Source organism: Protopterus annectens, chromosome 7.part0, assembly GCF_019279795.1.
Source record: "Protopterus annectens isolate FY-2018-M chromosome 7.part0, PAN1.0, whole genome shotgun sequence".
In the NCBI taxonomy this organism is placed as follows: Eukaryota; Metazoa; Chordata; order Ceratodontiformes; family Protopteridae; genus Protopterus; species Protopterus annectens.
The window spans coordinates 57,946,802-57,968,729 of record NC_056739.1 but is presented as its reverse complement, the minus strand read 5'-3'; the positions used below and the strand labels follow the sequence as shown (position 1 = coordinate 57,968,729).

The 21,928-nt window shown below is 39.5% G+C and overlaps 1 protein-coding gene across 2 annotated transcripts in view; it reads right to left on the bottom strand.

Moving 5' to 3' along the window:
• Positions 1-21,928, bottom strand: part of GRM4 (glutamate metabotropic receptor 4) — a 3,082,936-nt gene that overhangs the window by 1,011,126 nt on the left and 2,049,882 nt on the right. The window lies entirely within an intron of this gene.

Here is a 21,928-nt window from a genome sequence, read left to right as displayed (position 1 = left end):
ATACATTTTTTTAGGCCAGCATGCAGACAAAACCATTCTAGCTCTGATTCAGGAAACAAAACAAAGAGCATCATTTATACAAGCTCAAGAAGGCTCTGGCTAGTAGAAATGCTGGCTATACATGTGTGTCTCATGCAGCAATCAAGGTTCCACAGAGCACTGTGGAGGATCCGGAAAGCCTTTAAGGATCTAGACCGCACCTAATGAGCACTCTGACCATGGAAGAAGAGCACAAAACTGGGTAAGCAAAAATGTTTATCATTTTATTTTATAGTATCTTTAAAGCTGTAGTGTTAAGATAATCACCTTACACTCAACTACACTTTTCTTCTCAAGGAAATTTCTGCTGTTTTTAATTTCTCCAAGTCTTTTGGGTTTCTAATACCATGATGCAAATGGACCCCATTCCTAAGTCAAAGTATGATTAAAGTTCATGAAATTAGTATTGTTTCACTCTTTGATGTTAGCCAAAAGTGATCTTCGCAGCACCCGCAATGTGCCCAGCAATGACTCCTGCAACTCGTACAGTGTTACATGAATTGGTAAAATATCTAAATACGATTGTAAAGTCTTTTTATAAGACCCATTGCTCCTACTACTATTGGAACTGTCTGCACATCTTTCTTCCATATGGCCTTCGTTTCTGCCTGCAGATCCAGGTATTTTAAGACTTTGTGTCTCTCTCTATGCAAGACACGGTAGTCACTGGGTGAGGTGATTTCAGTGATCAATGCTACTGTTGTCTTCTTTTCTTGGACTACTATATCTGGTTTTCTACCATCTGTCTTTTGAACTGTTGGTATTGAGTGATCCCATGTAATATAAACTTCATCATTTTCTATGATTCTTTGTGGCTCATGTTTCCACTGTTTTTCAATCACTTCAGTACCATAATGTTTACACAATCTCCAGTGTAACAGTCTCACCACAGTATTATGCCTTTCAGTATACAGTCCCACTGCCATTAGTGTGTCACAACCAGCAACAAGGTGTGTGACTGTTTCCAATTCAGTTTTACAAAACCTACATATGTCTGTGTCTCCCATATGTTCATAGGTAGGTACTAGGCTATCAGCCCAAGGCCTACATAAGCCTAGCAGAGACACAGAAGTAATCCTCTGTGTGTATTTCCTATTTCCCATCCACTCATCAAGATCTTTCTTGAAGAGTGCTAATGAAGAACTTTGCTTGACATAGATGGGTAGCTTGTTCCAGAGTGTAGGAAGTCTCTGGCACAGTAATCTATCCCTCCAGCATGTCCTGTTTATTGTGGTGACAAGGTTTAGGTCCCTAGAGCATGTAGCTCAGAGGGATTGGGATTTCTTTAGGTGTAGCATGTCCAACAGCTCTGGGTTTGACATAGCTTTATATGTTAGGCAGAGATCACCTCGGAGTAGGTGATATGCTACGGAGTAAAGCTGCATTTTTTTTGAGGCAGTCAGTGTAGGGTTTGTTTAAGGCCAGTAATCCTCTTTGTGAGGTACTTCTGTGGCCTTTCCAGCTGCTGCAGATGTCTTGTGAGGTGCATTCCAAAAGGAGCATTGTACTCTATAATGGGTCTAATGAGTGTCAAGCAGAGGGGAACAATGACCTCTTTTTTCTTGGATGAGAACCCTTTTATGATGAGGTGTGCCACGTAGAAGGACTTCCTGACTACTGTGGTGATGTGACCATCAAAGGAGAGACTACTGTCCACCTGGGTCCCAAGGTCTCTTATCACACATTCGGTGTTAAGTAGATTGCTGCCTATGTGGTATTTCATGGGTATAGACTTTTTACCAAAGGGGATGACACTGCACTTTTTGTCGTTGAGCTTGAGGCCATGGCTCTGACACCAGGCATCTGCCTCAGTGAGGCCCTTCTGTAGGATGTCCACATCATTTGGGGACTTGACTGTGGCTCCTAGTTTGCAGTCATCTGTGAACTTTGTTAGCCAGAGGCCTTCTGTGTTAGCCTGTACTTCAGAGAAGTAGATACCAAACAGGAGAGGTCCCAGGACGGAACCCTGTGATACTCCACTTGTCACAGCTTTGAGGTCAGATTTGGAGTCTGCAACTTTTATAGTGTGGGTTCTGTCAGTGAGCCAGTTGGCAACCCATCTTGTGACGTAGGGATTTATACCTAATTTAGTGTCTTTAGCTATAATTCCAGAATGGAGGATGGTGTCGAAAGCCTTGGCGAGGTCAAGATAGGCTGTGTGAACCACCTTACCCTCATCCACAGCTTTGGTGACTGCCTCAAAGAAGTCGATCAGGTTCAGGAAGCATGATCTGCCTTTCATAAACCCGAACTGGGTGGGATCCAGAGTTTGGAGGTTACCAATGTCTTTGTTTATGGGTTCCATGATGATACGTTCCATGGCCTTGCAGACCAGGCTCATCAGGCTAATAGGTTGATAGTTCCCGGGATCAGTGGTGGCTCCCCCTTTGTGGAGTAGGATAACTGTTGCTGTGCGCCATTCAGTGGGCACAAAGCCTGATGCGAGGCTATTATTGAACATACTGTTTAAGTGGGGAGCCAGTTTGTTCTGAAGTTCAAGTAAAATGCAGCCTGGGATGGTGTCCGTTCCCATGGATGCTGTGTTTTTGGCATTAGAGTGCATCTATTACCTACATAGTTGTGATTACAGGGACTCTGCATTCTTCCTGCATAGATATGGGCCCTTTAGGGGGTGGGGGGGTAAAGTTAGCACTGAAACAATCTGCCAGGATGTTGGCAATATCATTTTTTTCTGTAATTTTCATGCCTTTGTGCTGTAACTCAGAGCAGATCTGGGTATTGCCATCTAGATTCTTGACATAGCTATAGAATGCTTTGTGGTTGTCCTTGGATTTAGTGGCGATTTTGTTTTCGTAGCTAGCTTTGGAGAATCTTATAAGGGATCTCAGCTTCTTACTGAGGCTGACCAGGGAGCTCCTCCACTCATGGGATTTTACTCTCTTTTGCAACAGTTTCTTCCTTCTGTTGTACAGTTTGTTTATGGCAGGGGACCACCAGATTGGCTTCCTTTTTTGGAGGATAGCGTCTTGGTTCTGTTTGGGATAGCACGATCCATGCACTCATGTAAGTGCTTATAGAGTGCATTTGTGTAGGATTCAGCAGTTTTAACTGTATTGTCCATCTGCATGGGTGTCATGAAGTTCACCACTTCTATCTTAAGAAGCATGAAGTTGGCTTTGGAGAAATTTTTTACTGTGGTTTCCTTAATGGGGGTTGGGGGCGGGATGTGGATATCAAAGGTGATAAGCTTATGGTCAGATTAGACCAATGAGCAGTTGACTTCAGGTGTGGAACACCGGTCACTCATATTGGTAATGACTAGGTCTAGGATGTTGTTGCCCCTGGTGGGGGCATGGATAAGTTGATCTAGGGCATTGGAGTTTATGAATTCCAGAAAGCGTTGAGCTAAGGAGTTGGTACACGAGTAGTTTTCCCAGTTAATGGTGTGGTCTTTGAAGTTGCCCATTATTAGGGTGTTTGGTTGAACCCTAATATTTTCCAGTACATCAAGAAAAGAGGAGTGGGAATCCTGGGGCATGGTGGGGGATCTGTAGCAAGCTACAATTTGGACTGCAGTTTTGCCCAGAGTTAGTTGCACTTGGATAACCTTGGATGCATTATGCTGAGCAACTAGCCTGGAGGTGTGGATATCCTTAATGAATATGGACACACCTCTCCCTTTGGTGTTTCGGTCCAGGTTACATGGCTGAAAAGTGTGGTATGAGTTATAGCCTGGTAGTGCAGGAGTGCCAACATTAATCTTTCATTTCTTGATGTAAATTCATCTGTCCGTAACCATTCCTGAGTTTGTTCTTGAGGCTCTTCCAGAAGTTCTCTATACTTGAAACTATATTTATGTTTTTTCCACATTTCTTGCCTTCTCATCTGGTCCTTCACTTTATATTCTTTCTTTTGTTTTTTAGCAAATTCAGTTGCTGCCTGATTTTATCTTCTTCTGGTTTAATTTCCATTCCTGCTTGATGCTGATATGCTTCTGCTAAATTAAGCAGAGAAGTCATCTTAGATTTATTCTTCTCATATTTCAAAACTTTAACTACATTTGGATCTTGTGAGGTCAGTAGATATGTGTGGAGTCCTACGATCGGAGATCTATACATGTAATCAATTTCAAGAAGGCCCACCCCTTCTTCGGAACAGGGAATATATAATCTTGGTATGCACTGATTTTTATAAATCATTTGGTGATCATGAAGCATCCTTTTTGTTTTAATATCCAATCTATCCAACACTTTTTGGTGCCAGTCAGTCACTCCAAAACTATAAGTTAGGACAGGAAGAGCAAATTGATTTATGACTTGGATCTCATTCCTAGATATCAATACTATTTTTAGGATTAATTTAAGTCTTCTAAAGTACTCCTTACTGAGCTTTATTTGCATTTGTTCATGTTTTATTGCTGATCCTTCATCAGTTCCCAAGTATTTATACACTCCTTCTTGCTCAAGTTATTTTATATCACATTCTTGTCCCAAACTGTTTTCCTGGTGCTGCAGTTTTCCTTTTTTAAAGGTAGCTTTTGCACATTTATCAAGACCAAATGATATTCCAATATCATCTGAAAAAGTTTTGACAACCTGCAGCTGTGCTTTCAGTTCCTCATCTGATGAGCTATACCATTTTAAATCATCAACAAAAAGAAGATGAGAAGTCATTAGACTTTGTTGTTTTCTAGGAGCCAGATTGTAGCCATGGTCTAAGCTGGTAAGTAAACAGCTTAATGGATTAATGGCAAGGCAGAATTGCAGCAGTGACAAAGAGTCACCCTGGAATATCCCCCCTTTGAATTTTTATCCCTGGGATAATAATCTGTCCTTTATCATGGCTTAATTGCAAAGTGGTCTGCCATTGTTTCATGGTTACTGTAATGTAGTCAATCAGTATAGGGTGTATCTTAAACATTTTTAAGCATTCTTTTATCCATGAATGTGGGATAATATCAAATGCTTTTTTGTAGTCAATCCATGCCATACCTAGATTCTTCCCCTTCTTACATTTCTCCATTATAACTTTGTTTAACAACAAATGATCCTTTGTTTCATATGACTTTTTTTATTGCCCTTTTGTTCTATTGCCATAATTGAGTTTTCTTCTAAATGACAATAAACTCTGTCAGCGTCAATTCCTGTGTATAGTTTATATGTCATTGGAAGACAAGTTATTGGTCTATAAGTTTTAGGATAGCTTGCAGGTTCACTCTTAAGTAAGAGCATTGTTTTTCCTGTTGTTAACCAGTGCGGTGTCTGTTCAGGGTGTGCATATAAATAATTCTTTCTCATGGCTAAATCCTCATGCAAAGAAGTTAATACTTTAAGCCAACAGTTAGGTACTACATCTGGGCCTGGGGTTTTCCAGTTAGAGGTTTTTCTCAATTTTATTTCAATCTCTCTGGCTGATATTTTATCCCATTTCATATCCTGTACCTTTAAACTTCTTATTCTTTCTTTTACTTCTTCTATCCATTTAGCATCTTTGTTATGTTCCACAGGATCTTCATAGATACTTCTCTAAAATGTATCTACTTCCTCTTTTTTTGGCAGTCTTTCAATTCCTTTTACCTTATTTTCCAATTCTCTATAAAACTTTTTTGGGTCATCAATAAATTGCTTATTTTGTGCTTTTCCCTTATATTTATCTTCATATCTTCTAAGTCTTTCTGCCTGTTTTGAACTTTTTAGTTTGTTATCTCCAATAGTACATAGTAGATCCTGGTCTCATCTAATACTGCACATTACTTTTATCACATCTATCTTTCTTAGTATTTTTGTTGATCTATTCTCTCTTCTATAATCGTCTAACAGTGACACGTCTTGTCTTAACAGGTTTATAGTTTTCTCTGTTTGATATTTCCATGATGGTATTTGCTCCCCCTTTTCCCTCACTACCCTGTGTTCCTCTGGTAGAACTTTATCAGTTATTATACAATTCCTCCCCTAAAACATGCATGCTGATTGGCCAGCCCAACCAGCGTGCCCGTTGTAAATCCCTCAATATACTAACGGAAAAAGGTCCGGTCGCCCGGACTTTTTCCGTTAGTATAAAACACTGTCTCGCTATGTTAAAAGAGTTTAACATAGCGACACAGGTTTAAAAAAAGCAACGGAGATCTCCGTTGCTTTTTTTAAAGCTGTCTCGCTATGTTAAACTCATTTAACATAGCGACACAGTGTGTAAAAAGCAACGGAGATCTTGCGATCTCCGTTGCTTTTTTTTTTAAAGCTGTCTCACTATATTAAATGGGTTTAACATAGCGAGACAGCTTTAAAATAAGCAACGGAGATATCTGTTGCTTATTTTAAAGCTGTCTTGCTATGTTAAACCCATTTAACATAGCAAGACAGTTTTTTTAAAAAAAAAGCAACGGCGATCTCCATTGCTTATTTTAAAGCTGTCTCGCTATGTTAAACCCATTTAACATAGCGAAACAGTAAAAAAAAGCAACGGAGATCTTGCGTTTTCCGTTGCTTTTGCCCACAGCTCTGATGTACTGCGTAGGCATGCGCAGTACATCAGAACTGCCGCAGAATACCAGAAAGCGGAAGGGCAGTAAAGAGGCATTATACAATGCCATTATTTAAGAAAAGTAATTATTTCTTTTCTTAAATAATGTCATTGTATAATAATAACCACTTCTGGGTGTGGGTAATGCTGGATTTACCCACGGTTGGCTTCGCCCTCGGGACCAAACCATGCCAACCGTGGGTAAATCCAGCATTACCCACACCCAGGTGTGGGTTATTGCTATATTAATTTAGCAGCACAGTAATATATTCTGTTTACTTCTGTTATATTGCATGGATTTCTATGGACAGTCCTAATTACTGTGTTCATTTGTTTTATCAAGCTTCTGACTTTTGGGGTTTTATTAACCTTCTGCAGTCTATTTCTCTCATTGATCTTGATATATCTGTCTTTGTCTATTAAATCAAGCAACTCTTCTCAACTCATTTTCTTCCATACTGAGGGCACATACCTTGTTTCCGTTTCTTGTAGGCATTCTAGAAAGTTCTATAGCATCTTCCTGTGGCACATTCTCTTCAGTTTCATCCTGTATCATCTGCTGCTCTGTCATATGGGAACGCACTGGCCTATCACCACTCAACACTGATTGCATCAGAGTTTCCACAGTTTCCTGTTCCTTTCCTTCCTGTCTAGCTTCAAATGAACTTTTATACTGGTTTCTGGTGGAAGGCTCCAAAATATCTTGATATGGCACCTGACCTGTTGCTTCCTGTTCCACTGGTTTCCCCTTAATTTGGATATCCATTGCTCTATCCTGTTGTGGTGCTTTCTGCATTTGATTTTCTACACTGAACCCTTCTCTTTGCAGCTGTTCCATTACCTCAATTTCTATTTCTTTGACTTCTTCATTACTAATCTCTTTTTTTACTTTTCCTCTTAGTCTTCTTATTTTTTGTATTGTAAAGTTTTCCATATCCGGATTCCTTTGCCTATATTTTTCTTCAAACATCTTTGGTGCTGCTCTTTTTGTATTGGTTAGTTTTGCTTTCTCCTTTGCATAAATATGACACCATATTAAATCTCTTTTCCTTTCCCCTGTCCATATTTCTTCTTCACATGTCTCCTGGTCTTCTTGCGTTTCCTTATTCTGGGGACTCGCTCCATCATGCTGTGATGTAGTCTGTTTTAGACCTTCTACATTAAACCCTTCACTTCACAGGCACTCCATAACTTCAGCTTCTATTTCTTTAACTTCTGCTTTACTAATCGTCTTTTCCACATTACATCTTTGCGCTATTAATCTTTTTATTGTGAAATTTTCCATAGCTGGATGCCTTTGCCTGTATTTCTCTTTGAATATCTTTGAGACTGCCTTCTCTATACTAGTTAACTTGGCTTTCTCCTTTGTATAAATATTGCACCATATCAAATCTTCCTTTCTTTCCCGTGTCCATATTTCTTTTTTATATTTTTCTAATAGCTCTAGATTTTGTTGTTTATATTTTCTCACTTCCTCAGATGCTTCTTTTTCCAGACGGATCAAAATTTCTTGATCTATATATCGTTTTTCAAAAATCTGTTGTATTAATGAATACAAATTTTTATTTGAAGCTTCTGACAGTTTTTCCTGCGGAAGTATTTTTCTTTCCTCTAATTTCTCTGTTAATCATTTTGTATAGCTTGTGTCTGGAAATTCTGGGCTTTTTATATAATAGAAACATTACATAATTTCTTTTTTATCTTCAACAGACCACTCTTTCGTCTTTACGGCTCTTCTTTGGCCAATCAGTTTTTGTCGTTTATGTAGACTACTACTTCCTTCTACAATAGGGGGGGCATCCTCCCCCTGAATCTGGCCTGGCCCTATTGTAGGAATGTTTCCGTATTTTGAGGATTCTACACTGTCATTTTTTCCAGTCCTGGCACCAGTGCGCCTACCAGGATCGGGCACTTTTTTATCCTGGGTCTTGTGCACCCAGCTATCTTTTTTATTTTTGATTTATATCTGCCCATGATATATGCTATATAAATACAGTATATATATATCAGTGTCGCCTTGGTGAGATTTTGTGAAAAACAAGGTTTCTGCATATGCAAGTCACATGGTGATCTTCCATTCATGACTAGCAAATGAATACTTTGTGGCTCTGGTATTCATGTCCACATATATTCTGACTGTGCTCTTAGCAAGAACACATCATACAGGCTCAGTGGCACTGGAAAATTCTGGCAGCGAGCTATAAAGCCCTTGCAGCAACAGATTTCGGTTCACCCAACCAGAGCTGTAAATACAGCAGCTGCCTCTGCCATAACCATTAATGAAATTAGAATAGTAAAAGCTAGTGAAGGCATTTCAGATAATTCTGTTCAGGATGGCCTTGGTGTACCAAAAGAAAAGTGGAAGTGGATAAGATTCTGAGTTAAGTGTGCAGTGCTTGGCATGCAATATAGTGGCACAAATGTAACTCTGTGATAATTAATTGTCTACCGTGGGGTGATCACTTTTCGGAAGAAAACATGGGCACACAAATAACATAATTGATTTTCCTGTATTAAAGTGAAAATGTCTGTTATATGTTGAGTGGACCAAAGCCAGGTTGAAACATTTTGGAATGATATATGCATCTGTAAAAATGTTCATTTTACAAGTACACCATCAGCATCTCTATCCACAATCAGATGCACTTTTTCACTCTTTGGACCTGAACACTGGAGCTTATTATGAAGCAGCATTCATAGCACTCATAATGATTTAAATGATTCCACCCTAGCGGTGTGAACCTTGGCTCTAGATGATGGTTACCGAGACAGCCCATGAACAGGAATGGGAAAAAGTGGTTGCGTATGGATGGATGGATTCATAATTATTCTTCCTAAAGTACATTTTTTGTAATTGTAAATGACTTCCTATAAACATGCACAGCTTTTGACAGTTTTAAAACATTTTACGACTACACTGTTTTAATCCTTAACTCACTAGCTTTGCCTCACTATAAAACCACAATTCTGTGCTCTGTACTGCATAACTCCTGAGTCAGTTCAGTTCTGATTGTACTGAGTAACTCATAAATTCAGTTCTGACAGTACTGCATAAATCCAGAGTAAGTCCAGTTATAACAGTACTGCATAACTCCTTAGTAAGTTCAGTTATGACTGTATGAGATAACTCCCGAGTAAGTTTAGTTCTGACTGTACTATGTAAGTCCTGAATAAACTCAGTTCTGACTGTACTACATAACTCAGGAGATCCCAAAGTGTGCACCACGGAGGCTTTCTCACAGGGGCACCACAAACTATTACCCTTCATTTACCATTTTTTCTTTTATGTTTTTTAATTTTCATGTGGATTGAGCTGATGTCATCATGTGCATGATGACGTCAGCTCTGTCAGGACTACCAGCCTGTCGGAATTGAGCAAGGAGCTCACATATTAATGGCTGGGCATGGCTACACAAATGCGAGCGTGAACGGCAAAAAACGGATTATGGTCGGGGAACAAGAATTGGACCTGCGGCGGGTACGGCCAGAAAGAATGAAGACTCCATGCAAGTAAGGAAGCTTTCAGAGACGTGTGCATGTTTTTGTTTGTGTGTGTGTGTGTGTGTGTGTGTGTGTGTGTGTGTGTGTGTGTGTGTGTGTGTGTGTGTGTGTGTGTGCTAAATTAGTTTTATATTTTGTCATAAGATTCATGCTAATGCTAGTACTTAATGATGTTCCTTTAGCTAAAGTGTTCAGCGGTGATCCACTGACATTTCTTTGCTGTTTTTATAAAATCATATCAGGCAAACTACAATGAAAAGTATACTTTTGTTATAAGTAGTACACATCTGCAGTAGAGCCAATTTATAAAGTAGGGTAGAAATGATGATATTCGGTGGGGGCTGAAACACTTTCAAAATCATACAGTTTTAGATTAAGTGTAAAATATTGTATGTGGGAAACAAAACTGCAGGGAAAGATTTGATATTGTGACCAGGACAAAAGAAGGACCAGGAGTTAATCACTGTGGCATACCTTGAGCAGACCATTAAACAGCCTGCAAGGATTACTGGTTTTACAGATAGTAGAAGCAGTAAGAAACAGTAACCTGCAAGCTGCTCACTAACTAAGACTTCTGGTGTATCCAGTATTAAGTAGAGAAATGGGAAGACTGAATAAACCAAATGATACCCTCTGCTACTGAGGCAGCATTCCATGCATGTAAACCAACAAGGAATAATCGGGACTGTAAACCATAATGAAAATTGTATTAAAAAATAGTTAAATAAAATCTGAAATACAAATTTTTGTAATATAGCTCAGATGGTTAAGGTTGGGAGGTGCTAATGGTTTATAATGTAGCTCTGGGATTGATGCTGTCTGTATCTAGTTCATATTGTATAACTCTGAACAAATCAGATAATCATGGCAGGACTTCTGGATCACTTGAGGAAAAAAAAGCAATTCTTCTTTGTCTTTTGTGGATACAGAAAAGCAAAGGACAAGCCCCACAGTTCATTTATCTTCACTATAATTCTCATCTTCCTTTTTCTAATTGGCTGCCCATAAGAAGGCTAGAAAAGTGTAATGCAACAAGGAGAAGAAAAGCGACATAACCAAGCAGGTAAATACACATGAAAAGCAGAAAGGCCACACTGGAGGAAAGGAGGGCAGACAAGAGAAAAGGAAAGGAGCCACCAAAGGAGAAAGGAAAAGGCAAAGAAGTGCAAACAGTCTTTGCCACACAATAGCAAAGCAAATGTCCAAGAGTCCTTATTCTTAACAAGACTGAGCCACTACTGGGTCTCACACCAGTTCCTTGGCATTGACTTTCCCCTCATTTGGGATTGTTTCATTTCTGGTGCATGATCTGCTTGGGGGAGTCTTTCTCAATTGCTTTAGCAGAAAACTTTATAGTGTCAGCTGGCACATTCATCTGTTGCACACATGACTCATCCTTCCGTACACAGGTAAGCACTGGTGGTTATTTCCTTGCCAGTTCAAAAGTTCAGGCTCTAGCTTAGTCTACTGGCCAGTTGTGAAATAATTTGAAAGTTTTTTACTGAGAAATTTACCTTAAGCTGTATTCGCACCTGCCATTCACGATTCCATGTTACCAGTCCACTGGTGCTTCCACAAAGAATCATCAGGTTTTGAATCAATGATGTCCTAGTCCACCAAATTCAACTTGTTGGAAATACAACTTGGTGAAAAAACATAATGTTTGTCCTAATGCCCAATGTTCCCCCAAATGAGAAGCAAGCTCTCCTCACTCTCAAACTTACATGTACCAACTCCATAGCTGCAAAAACATACATACATGTGTGTATGCACAGGACGCGCGCGGGCGCGCACACACACACACACACACACACACACACACACACACACACACACACACACACACACACACACACACACACACACACACACACTGTGAAAGTTTCTAAAACAAGGGAATCACTGTTATTGGACATGCAGCAGAAACTGAACAGCCAATGATTTCACATGGAAAACAATGAACAGGAAGTTTAACATCAGCAGCTGAATATGGTGATTTGGGAATTCAATTTAGCTAGTTCAGAAATGTGAAAATCTAGCTTATGCACTTTGCTTTGTTGTTATGTGTTCATGTGGAATAAAATTTGAACTGTTAGTAACTGATGTAGCATGTTAGTTGCAAAGTTGTTTATCATGTGGCATCTGTCACGGCTGCAACATATGATGAATTGTTTTTCTCTGGATTGAGCATATCATATGTTTTATTTCATATGTAGATATGTAACTAGGACTAAGCACTTTATGGGCGACACGGGGGTGGAGGGCACCTTGGGAAAATGTGGATTCAGCAAGGGAGCCAAGAATCTAAAAAGTTTGGAAACCACTGACATAACTCCTAAGTAAGTTCAGTTCTGACTGTATGACATAACTCCTGAGTAAGTTTAGTTTAGACTGTACTATGTAAGCCCTGAGTAAGTTCAGTTCTGACTGTACGACATAACTCCAGAGTAATTTCAGTTCTGTTTCATCCTGCTGCAATAATCTCCTTGTCACAACTACAGCATAGATGAAAGAATCACTTCAATCATCACATTTCAACTTTTATCTAGGAGGTAACTTGGTATCATTATACAAATACAAAACAAATACAGTGTAATGTGACATTTCCTTGCAACTGTATTTCACTTGCTTTTCTTCGGTTTTACCCTCTCTGTGACCCCTATGTTCTTTTGCTGTATTTCCAGTACTGTGGCTAAAATGGTTGTCTTACGAACCAGGTGACTACCTCAGGTAACAAATACAAATAAATATATAAAAATAGTACTATAGTAGACATACACTACTTTGGATGTGGTTACCTTCTTTGCTGGCTTACGTATACTCTTTTAGGTTCATAGGCTCATAGGTAAGTACTAGGCTATCTGCCCGAGGGCATCTATAAGCCTAGCCAGAATGTGTTGGCTTTCATCACCCCCCTTAGATTAGTTCCCTGTGCCTCTGTCGAGCAGAGCCACTACAGTGATCTCTGGGGTAAATTTTCTGTTTCCCATCCACTCATCAAGGTTTCTCTTGAAGAGTGTTAGTGAGGGGCTCTGCCTAATTTAGATTGGAATCCTGTTCCAAAGCATGGGGAGTCTCTGCAACAGGAATCTATCCCTCCAGCACATCCTATTTATCATTGTGGTGAGGTTTAGATCCTTAGAGCGTGTGGCTCTCGGGGATTTGTTTTTTTTTTTAGGTGGAGCATGTCCATCAATTCTGGGTTAGAAATGGCCTTGTATGTCAAGCAGAGATCACCTCTGAGTAAGCGGCATGCATCCAAGTACAGCTGGAGTTTTTTCAGTCAGGCTGCATAGGGCATCTGTTTGAGGCCAGTAATCCTCTTGGTGAGGTACTTCTGTGGTCTTTCCAGCTGTTGCAGGTGTCTTGTAAGGTACATCCCAAATGAGGTGTTGTACTCTATGATGGGTCTGATGAGTGATGAGTAGAGGGGCACAATAACCTCTTTTGTTCTAGATGCAAACCCTTTTGTGATTAGGTGGGCCACATAGAAGGATTTTCTAACCACCTTGGCAATGTGATTGATTATCAAAGGAGAGATTACTATCTACTTGGGTCCCCAGATCCCTTATTACATTTTCTGTATTTAGGGGACTACCATGTATGTGGTAGTTTGTGGGTACTTTGTTTTTTTCCAAAGGGGATGACTATGCACTTTTTGGCATTTAGCTTGAGGCCATGATTTTGACACCAGGTATCCGTCTCAGTGAGACCCTTCTGGAGGATGTCTGTATCAGCTGGAGAGTCAGTTATGGTCCCCAGTTTGCAGTCTTCTGTGAACTTGATCAGCCATAGTCCTCCTGTGCCTGCCTGAACCTCTGAGAAGTATATACCGAACAAGAGGGGTCCCATGACTGAGCCCTGGTGGCCGCCACTTGTAACTGGTTTAGAGTCAGACCTAGAGCCTGCAACTCTCACTGTGTGGGTTCTATCTGTGAGTCAATTGGCAACCCATCTCGTGTCATAGGGGTTTATGTTCAGGCTGGTGAGCTTGTCTATAATACCAGAATGGGGAATGGTGCCGAAAGCCTTTGCGAGGTCTAGGTAGGCTGTGTGGACCACCTTTCCCTCGTCTATAGCCTTGGTAACTGTCTCAAAGAAGTTCACCAGGTTTAGGAGGCATGATCTGCCCTTATCAAAGCCAAACTGGGTAGGGTCCAATGTTTGGAGGTTCCCAATGTCTCTGTTAATGAGTTCCATGATGATGCGCTCCATAGCCTTGCAGACCAGGCTAGTCAGGCTTATAGGGCGATAGTTCCTGGGGTCCATTGTGGCCCCACCTTTGTGGGGTGGGATAACTGTTGCTGTGTGCCACTCTATCGGTATCTAGCCTGTAGAGAGGCTGAGTTAAAACAGTGTGTTTAGGTGAGGGGTTAGTTCATTTTGGAGCTTATGTAAGACACAGCCTGGGACACAGTCTGGTCCCACTGAAGCTGTGTTTTTGGCTTTGGACAGGGCTGTTTTAACCTGTGTATCATTGATTGCTGGGGTTGTACATTCTTCTGGTATGGTTATGGGCCCTTTAGGGGGTGAGAGGGGGTAAAGTTTGCACTAAAACTGTCTGCCAGAATGTCAGCAGTATCAGTCGGTTCAGTGTATTTTGTGCCATTCTGCACTAACTGAGAGCAGATCTGAGAGTTTCCATTTAGGTTCTTGACATAGCTGAAGAATGCTTTGTAGTTATCTTTGTAGTCCTTGGAAATTTTTCTTTCGAAGCTAGCTTTGGATGATTTTATGAGGGATCATAATTTAATGCTGATACTGATCAGGGATGTCTTTCCTTCTTGGGATTTTACTCTTTTCTGTACTAGTTTCCTCCTTCTATTGTAGCACTTGTTTATGGCAGTAGTCCTTTTTTTGGAGGAGTGAGTCTTGGTTTTGCTTGGGATAGCATGATCCATGCATTCTTGCAGGTGCTCATAGAGTGCCTTTGTAAATGATTCAGCAGCTTGGACAGCGTTGTCCTTTAGCATCGGGGCTGCGAACCTTTCCACTTCGGTCTTGAGTAACGTGAAGTTTGCTTTTGAAAAGTCTTTCACTCTGGTTTCCTTGATTGGGGGTGACGGTGGAATGTTGATATCCAGAGTGATTAGTCTATGGTCTGATCTAAATAGCAAGGGGTTGACCTCTGGTGTGGAACATCATTCGCCCATGTTAGTGATGACCAGGTCCAATATGGTGTCACCTCTGGTGGGGGTGTTGACCAGTTGATCCAGGGTGTTTGAGTTTATGAATTCTAGGAAGCGTTGGGCAAGAGAGTTAGTACTTGAGTAGTTCTCCCAGTTAATGTTTGGGTAATTGAAATCACTTAATATTAGGGTGTTTGGTAGGACCTTCATATTTTCCAGTGTCTCCAGAAATGCGGAATGAGGGTCCTGGGTCATGGTGGATGATCTGTAATAAGCTACAATTTGAATTGCAGTTTTGCCCATTGTTAGTTGCACATGGGTGATCTCTGAGGCATCATGCTGCGCCACTAACCTGGAGGTGTGGGTATCCTTGATGAATATGGATACACCCCCACCTTTTGTGTTTCGGTCCGGGTTCTGTGGCCGAAAAGTATGGTATGAGTTATAGCGTGGTAGTGCTGGGGTGCCCTCCCTCTGGAACTTTAAACCAGGTTACTGTTACTGCACAGATATCAATGTTCTCCATACTGAGGAATGCCTCGAGTGCATATTAGACTTCTGGCGTTGAGTAGCATTTCCCTCAGTTTTTGATTACTTGTGCTATTTACGGTGGTGGTTTGTCTTTAAGCTTGTTATAACAGTAAGTTCAAGGTATTCGTATATGTAACCTGCAAGCTGTGCACAGTCCCTGACATAACCTGTACAGTTTAGGTAGTACCAGCTCTAACTGTAAGGTTTAGGTAGCTCCAGATGTAACCTGTAGGTTTGTGGTTTCTAAAGTTTTACCAGCAAGTTCTAGGTATTTCCATATAACCTGTACGGTTTAGCTATCCCACATGTGCCCTGTAAGGTGTAGGTATTCACTGATGTAACCTGTAAGGTTTAGGTAGTCCCATATATAAACTGTAAGACCTAGGTAGTCCCAGATATAACCTGTAAGGTTTACTTAGTCTTAGATATAACCTGTAAGGTTTAAACAGCCCCATATATAACCTGTAAGGTTTAGGTAGTTACATATATAACCTGTAAGGTTTAGTTATTCCAGGATGTAACCAGTATGCTGTAGGTACTCCCTGGTGTAAGATGTAAGATTTATTTAGTCCCTGATGTAATATGTAAGGCTTATGTAGTCACAGACATAACCAGTAAGCTGTAGGTATTCCCAGATTTCATCTTTAAGCTGTCTGTAACACTTCTGTTTGGAAAAGCATCAACACTGTATCGTGCTAAACAGATTAGGACATGGTTTATTCTAATGAGTGAAACAATACTGCTGCAAAAACTGAATATGAGATCAGAAATAATCATAGAGCTGGATGAAATGTCACCCATGTAAAGGAGTTTGTACACCCATGGATTACCTTATGCAGCACATGTTGGGCCCCATTAACAGCTGTTGGAAGTGACCACACTATGTATTCAGTTGTGCGCACAGATGGGTACTGCAGCTCCCATCCAATACCTGTAGAATAGTTAAACCTAATGTAAGTCAGACTGCACAACTGCTGGGAATGATTACTGCTGAGACCAAATGGTGACTCCCCTTGTGATGGCCACCTGCATTACTAATACACCAATGTGAAGACATCACAAAAGAAAAATGATTGAGTTAGTTGCAGCTATCAGTCAAAAGCCTCTCATTATCATGCATAGAAAGATATCGCTATCAGCCAACATCCTTAGTGGTGAAATATGAAAATCAGGGAAAAATAAAATATCTTTGTTTTTTGTGCAAAGCATATCCACGTTTCACATTTAAATTTGATTAAGCATGTTGTGTGATGGACAGGTGTATTACCATAATTTGCTAATTAATGCAGCTAAAAATACTTAAGCATAGGTAAATTCTTAGACTGGTCCCTAATGGCATACAACAGGAATAAATAATTACCCTGGTTCCACCTACACACACACACACACACACACACACACACACACACACACACACACACACACACACACACACACACAGAATTTCTCCTTTTTTTCACTGACTCTCAACTAGTTTTTGCATTCTTTAAAGGGAAACAGTAATAATTTGTCTCTCAAATAACTTCTGCTTTATTTGATGGTTAGCAATAATACTTTGTTTGTTTTTTTCCCATATTTGTAGATCCTGTTCAGTATGCCTCAGGAAATGAAGTAGCATATGAACTATATAAAATGTATTGTCTTGCATATTAATAAAGTTACAATGCTCCCAACTACATCTTTCCCTTTGCATATCTCCCAAGGTTAAAGCAGTAATAAAAGATTCGCTAGTAAGTAGCTTCAAGATAATGTAGCAGAACACTTTCAAGATATAAAATACTGAAGAAACTAAGCATTTTTCATAAAGCGTAGTTGGGGCTTTTCTCAGTTGAAGAAAACACATTTTATCACATTGTTCATTCTAAAATATATAACAGGCCTCGTCTCCTAAATACGTTTAAGAAATGGTGGGATATGTGTAGGGAGCAGACTGAAATTAGTGTCTGCTGTTTCATATTGAGCAGAGATGCCTAAGGGACAAAAGTTAAACTAGTTTTGCTCTTTGCTCTCTCATATATATTATATATATCTTCAGTAAACCTAAGGGGAACACAGGCATATCTGCATCCTTCGCAGCACATGCAGACATCTTGACTACCATACCTATTACATGTCTTCCTCAGACTATATGCATTCAATCTGCCAACCAATAAATGGGGCTTTGACCAGAGAATATATATTGTACCTGACTCAGTCATGCTGTTGACAGTGTTAACTCTGGAGTCTGTCACTGCTATCTTGATATCACTGGGGACTATCCTGCATCCACTTCTTGGGACATAGTGTCTTTAACTGGAACTAGTGTTACTTAATGACTAATGTGCTTAGCTACAGAGTCCCTTCTTGCATGCTGTGTGATCACAAGCATGCTACTTATCTTCCTTGTTAAACTTTTACACTGGGAAATATGTCTGAATATTATGCAGCGTTTGGTTAGGGAATATAACCCTATTGTAGATAGCACAGCTATCTCTCACCTTCAGAGATGGGGATCAGTCCTGGACTCCAGATAATAGCTATGTAGAGTTTAAAATTTCTGGCTGTGCTCATGTGAGGTTTCCTCAAGTACTGTGGCATAATCTTCTGAATAGGCCACTATAAAAATAAATTGTAACATTTGAATTTAAGCAACTTTGTGCCACATTTACCAAGCAGAATTAAAGTAATCATGGCATTTCCCTGGCGAGTGTCAACGCAGTGTTTATGCTAGATAAGATACTCAATACAGCTCACATTATACTCAACAATATGTAACCTGCGTTGTCATTGCAGAGTACTCTTTTATGCATTTCTCATCACTTTTGAGCATAAATGATCTCGCAGTAATGGTGCAAGACTTTCACCTTTATGGTACAGTTTCACTTGTTTTCTATGTTATTATTTTCCCTCCCTGAGTTATTTGTCTTTCCCACTTTAGATTATCTTAATGCTGAAGAGTAAGAAGCCATGGACTTCAGAATCAGTCAACAAATGTGTCTGGGGTAGACAAACATTGTGCAAAGGTTAACACACACGCAGACACACACAGACACACACGCACACACACACACACACACACACACACACACACACACACACGCACACGCACACACGCACACGCACACACACGCACACACACACACACACACACACACACACACACACACACACACACACACACACACACACACACACACACACACACACACACACACACATTGTTTATTATTTTTTGTGGGGGAGTGGATATAATGAGGAGGAATATGAGTACAGAAATGAATTCAAAGAGGCAACTAAAATAAGAACACTTTAGGCATTAAACTCTCCTGACTGATAAATGTCTCAAGTCCCTTCAAAACAAATCTAAGAAAAAAAATAGCTAAGCATCTGGAAACAACAAAAGCAAAGAAGTTGAAGGAAACTACCCAAGAATGGACTGAAAAGGAATCCTCACCACAGACTCTGGTGAACCATAACCTCCTATAAGGACTGCTGAGACTTGTACAGTCTTAGTGGTGACTCCCAAGGAGCCATTTCAGTTTCTTTGTGCCTGCATCAGTGTTGGTGTGGATGAAGTATTCCTTAAAAAAAGCACCTTATTACTGACTCCAGCTTGACAAGGATTGTTCTGGAAGTTAAGCAGCTAGATATTCCAGATATTTCTCTGGTGAAGGAGCGTGCTGTCAACCTCTATAACGAGGTTCAGTTTCCAGACAAAACACAAGACCTAGTTGTCATATTTTGTTATTGTCCTATATAGACTACAGGATTCCATGAAGCAAAACACTTAATGTCCTTTTTACGGGAATGATGCAAGTCTCAGTTTAAAGTAGCAGAAGGGGAAAGGGGGAACCTTCTGAGGTGCCAATAAGGGTCCCTCAATGCAATGGCATGATAAAGAAGAGTTCTCCTGTTTTATTTCAGGAAAAAGTGTATATTTGTTTCACTTTTTTTTAATTTTTCAGTACGACCCCAGTGGCTTCTTCTCACAATCATCTGGATCTGCCCCACAGTACAAAATGTTTAATACAACAGTGAAATATATGAGTGATGTTTTAAATTTGCCAAGTGAAGAGGTATCTTCTACAAGAAGTGATATTTGGAGATGCTTACATTACTGGAGTCTATGAGCAGCATTCTTTATACACTAATAATTCTAAACATCTTAGAAAGTTTTAACAGTGTACATCCAGTCACAGAGGCACCAGACCATATGTCTGCAGACATATACATGCAGCTATCACTGGTACTGCAGGTTAAAATCTGAGCCGCAAACTTAGTATGATACATGCAGCTATCACTGGTACTGCAGGTTAAAATCTGAGCTGCAAACATACTATGATACATGCAGCTATCACTGGTACTGCAGGTTAAAATCTGAGCCACACACTTAGTATGATACATGCAGCTATCACTGGTACTGCAGGTTAAAATCTGAGCTACAGGCATACTATGATACATGCAGCTATCAGTAGTACTGCAGGTTAAAATCTGAGCAGCACACTTAGTATGATATATGCAGCTATCACTGGTACTGCAGGTTAAAATCTGAGCTACAGGCATACTATGATACATGCAGCTATCACTAGTACTGCAGGTTAAAAATCTAAGCTGCACACTTAGTATGATACATGCAGCTATCACTGGTACTGCAGGTTAAAATCTGAGCTGTACACTTAGTATGATACATGCAGCTATCACTGGAACTGCAGGTTAAAATCTGTGCTACACACTTAGTATGATACATGTAGCTATCCCTGGTACTACCGGTTAAAGTCTGAGCAGCACACTTAGTATGATACATACAGCTATCACTGGTACTTCAGGTTAAAATCTGAGCCGCACACTTAGTATGATACACGTGGCTATTACTGGTGTTGTAGTTAAAATCTCAGCCAGCATGTTTGGCACTGCCATGCACTTCTCTATATGAGATGTCTTTAACACTTCAGACTCTCAAAGCTGATGGCAGCTTATTTGTGCAATTTTGTCATCTTGCAGTTTGTTAAATTAGTTACTTGGATTATGTGAGCTTGCAGTGCACTTCCATTTTTTTATTTTAACTTTCTTCACTGTAGAATAACCATGGGTTTGGTATATATAAGCTTGGAGACATGAGGGTCGTCCAAGCTGTTGCATGAAGGATGCATTTTATTCTTGTTGTTTGCACTTTTATGTGATTTAAAAGTTATGCTTTTCATTCATGAAAAACAGATAAAGAGCAACTTGTTTTTGGGTGTCTTTATTGAGCATATAGAAACCGTTGGGATATCACACTTCCCTTTTAGCTCAGATCATCATACAGCATTAAACTACAGATTTAATGGATAAGGATGTGGTTCATCATGCATTAAAGATACCTGAAAAAAAAATAAAAATGCACAAATCTAAATGTTCCTGAAACTCTACAAAAATAAGAATGCACACACATAAATGTCTAAAACTCTACAAAAATAAGAATGCACACACTTAAATGTTACTGAAACTCTACAAAAATAGAATGCACACACTTAAATGTTACTGAAACTCTACAAAAATAAGAATGCACACACTTAAATGTTACTGAAACTCTACAAAAATAAGAATGCACACACTTAAATGTTACTGAAACTCTGCAAAAATAGAATGCACACACTTAAATGTTACTGAAACTCTACAAAAATAAGAATGCACACACTTAAATGTCTGAAACTCTACAAAAAATAAGAATACACATACTTAAATGTCTGAAACTCTACAAAAATAAGAATGCACACACATAAATGTCTGAAACTCTACAAAAATAAGAATGCACGCACTTAAATGTTACTGAAACTCTACAAAAATAAGAATCCACACACTTAAATGTTACTGAAACTCTACAAAAATAGAATGCACACACTTAAATGTCTGAAACTCTACAAAAATAAGAGTGCATACACTTAAATGTCTGAAACTCTACAAAAATAAGAATACACATACTTAAATGTCTGAAACTCTACAAAAATAAGAGTGCATACACTTAAATGTCTGAAACTCTACAAAAATAAGAATGCACACACTTAAATGTTACTGAAACTCTACAAAAATAAGAATACACATACTTAAATGTCTGAAACTCTACAAAAATAAGAATGCACACACATAAATGTCTGAAACTCTACAAAAATAAGAATGCACACACTTAAATGTTACTGAAACTCTACAAAAATAGAATGCACACACTTAAATGTCTGAAACTCTACAAAAATAAAAATGCACACACTTAAATGTTACTGAAACTCTACAAA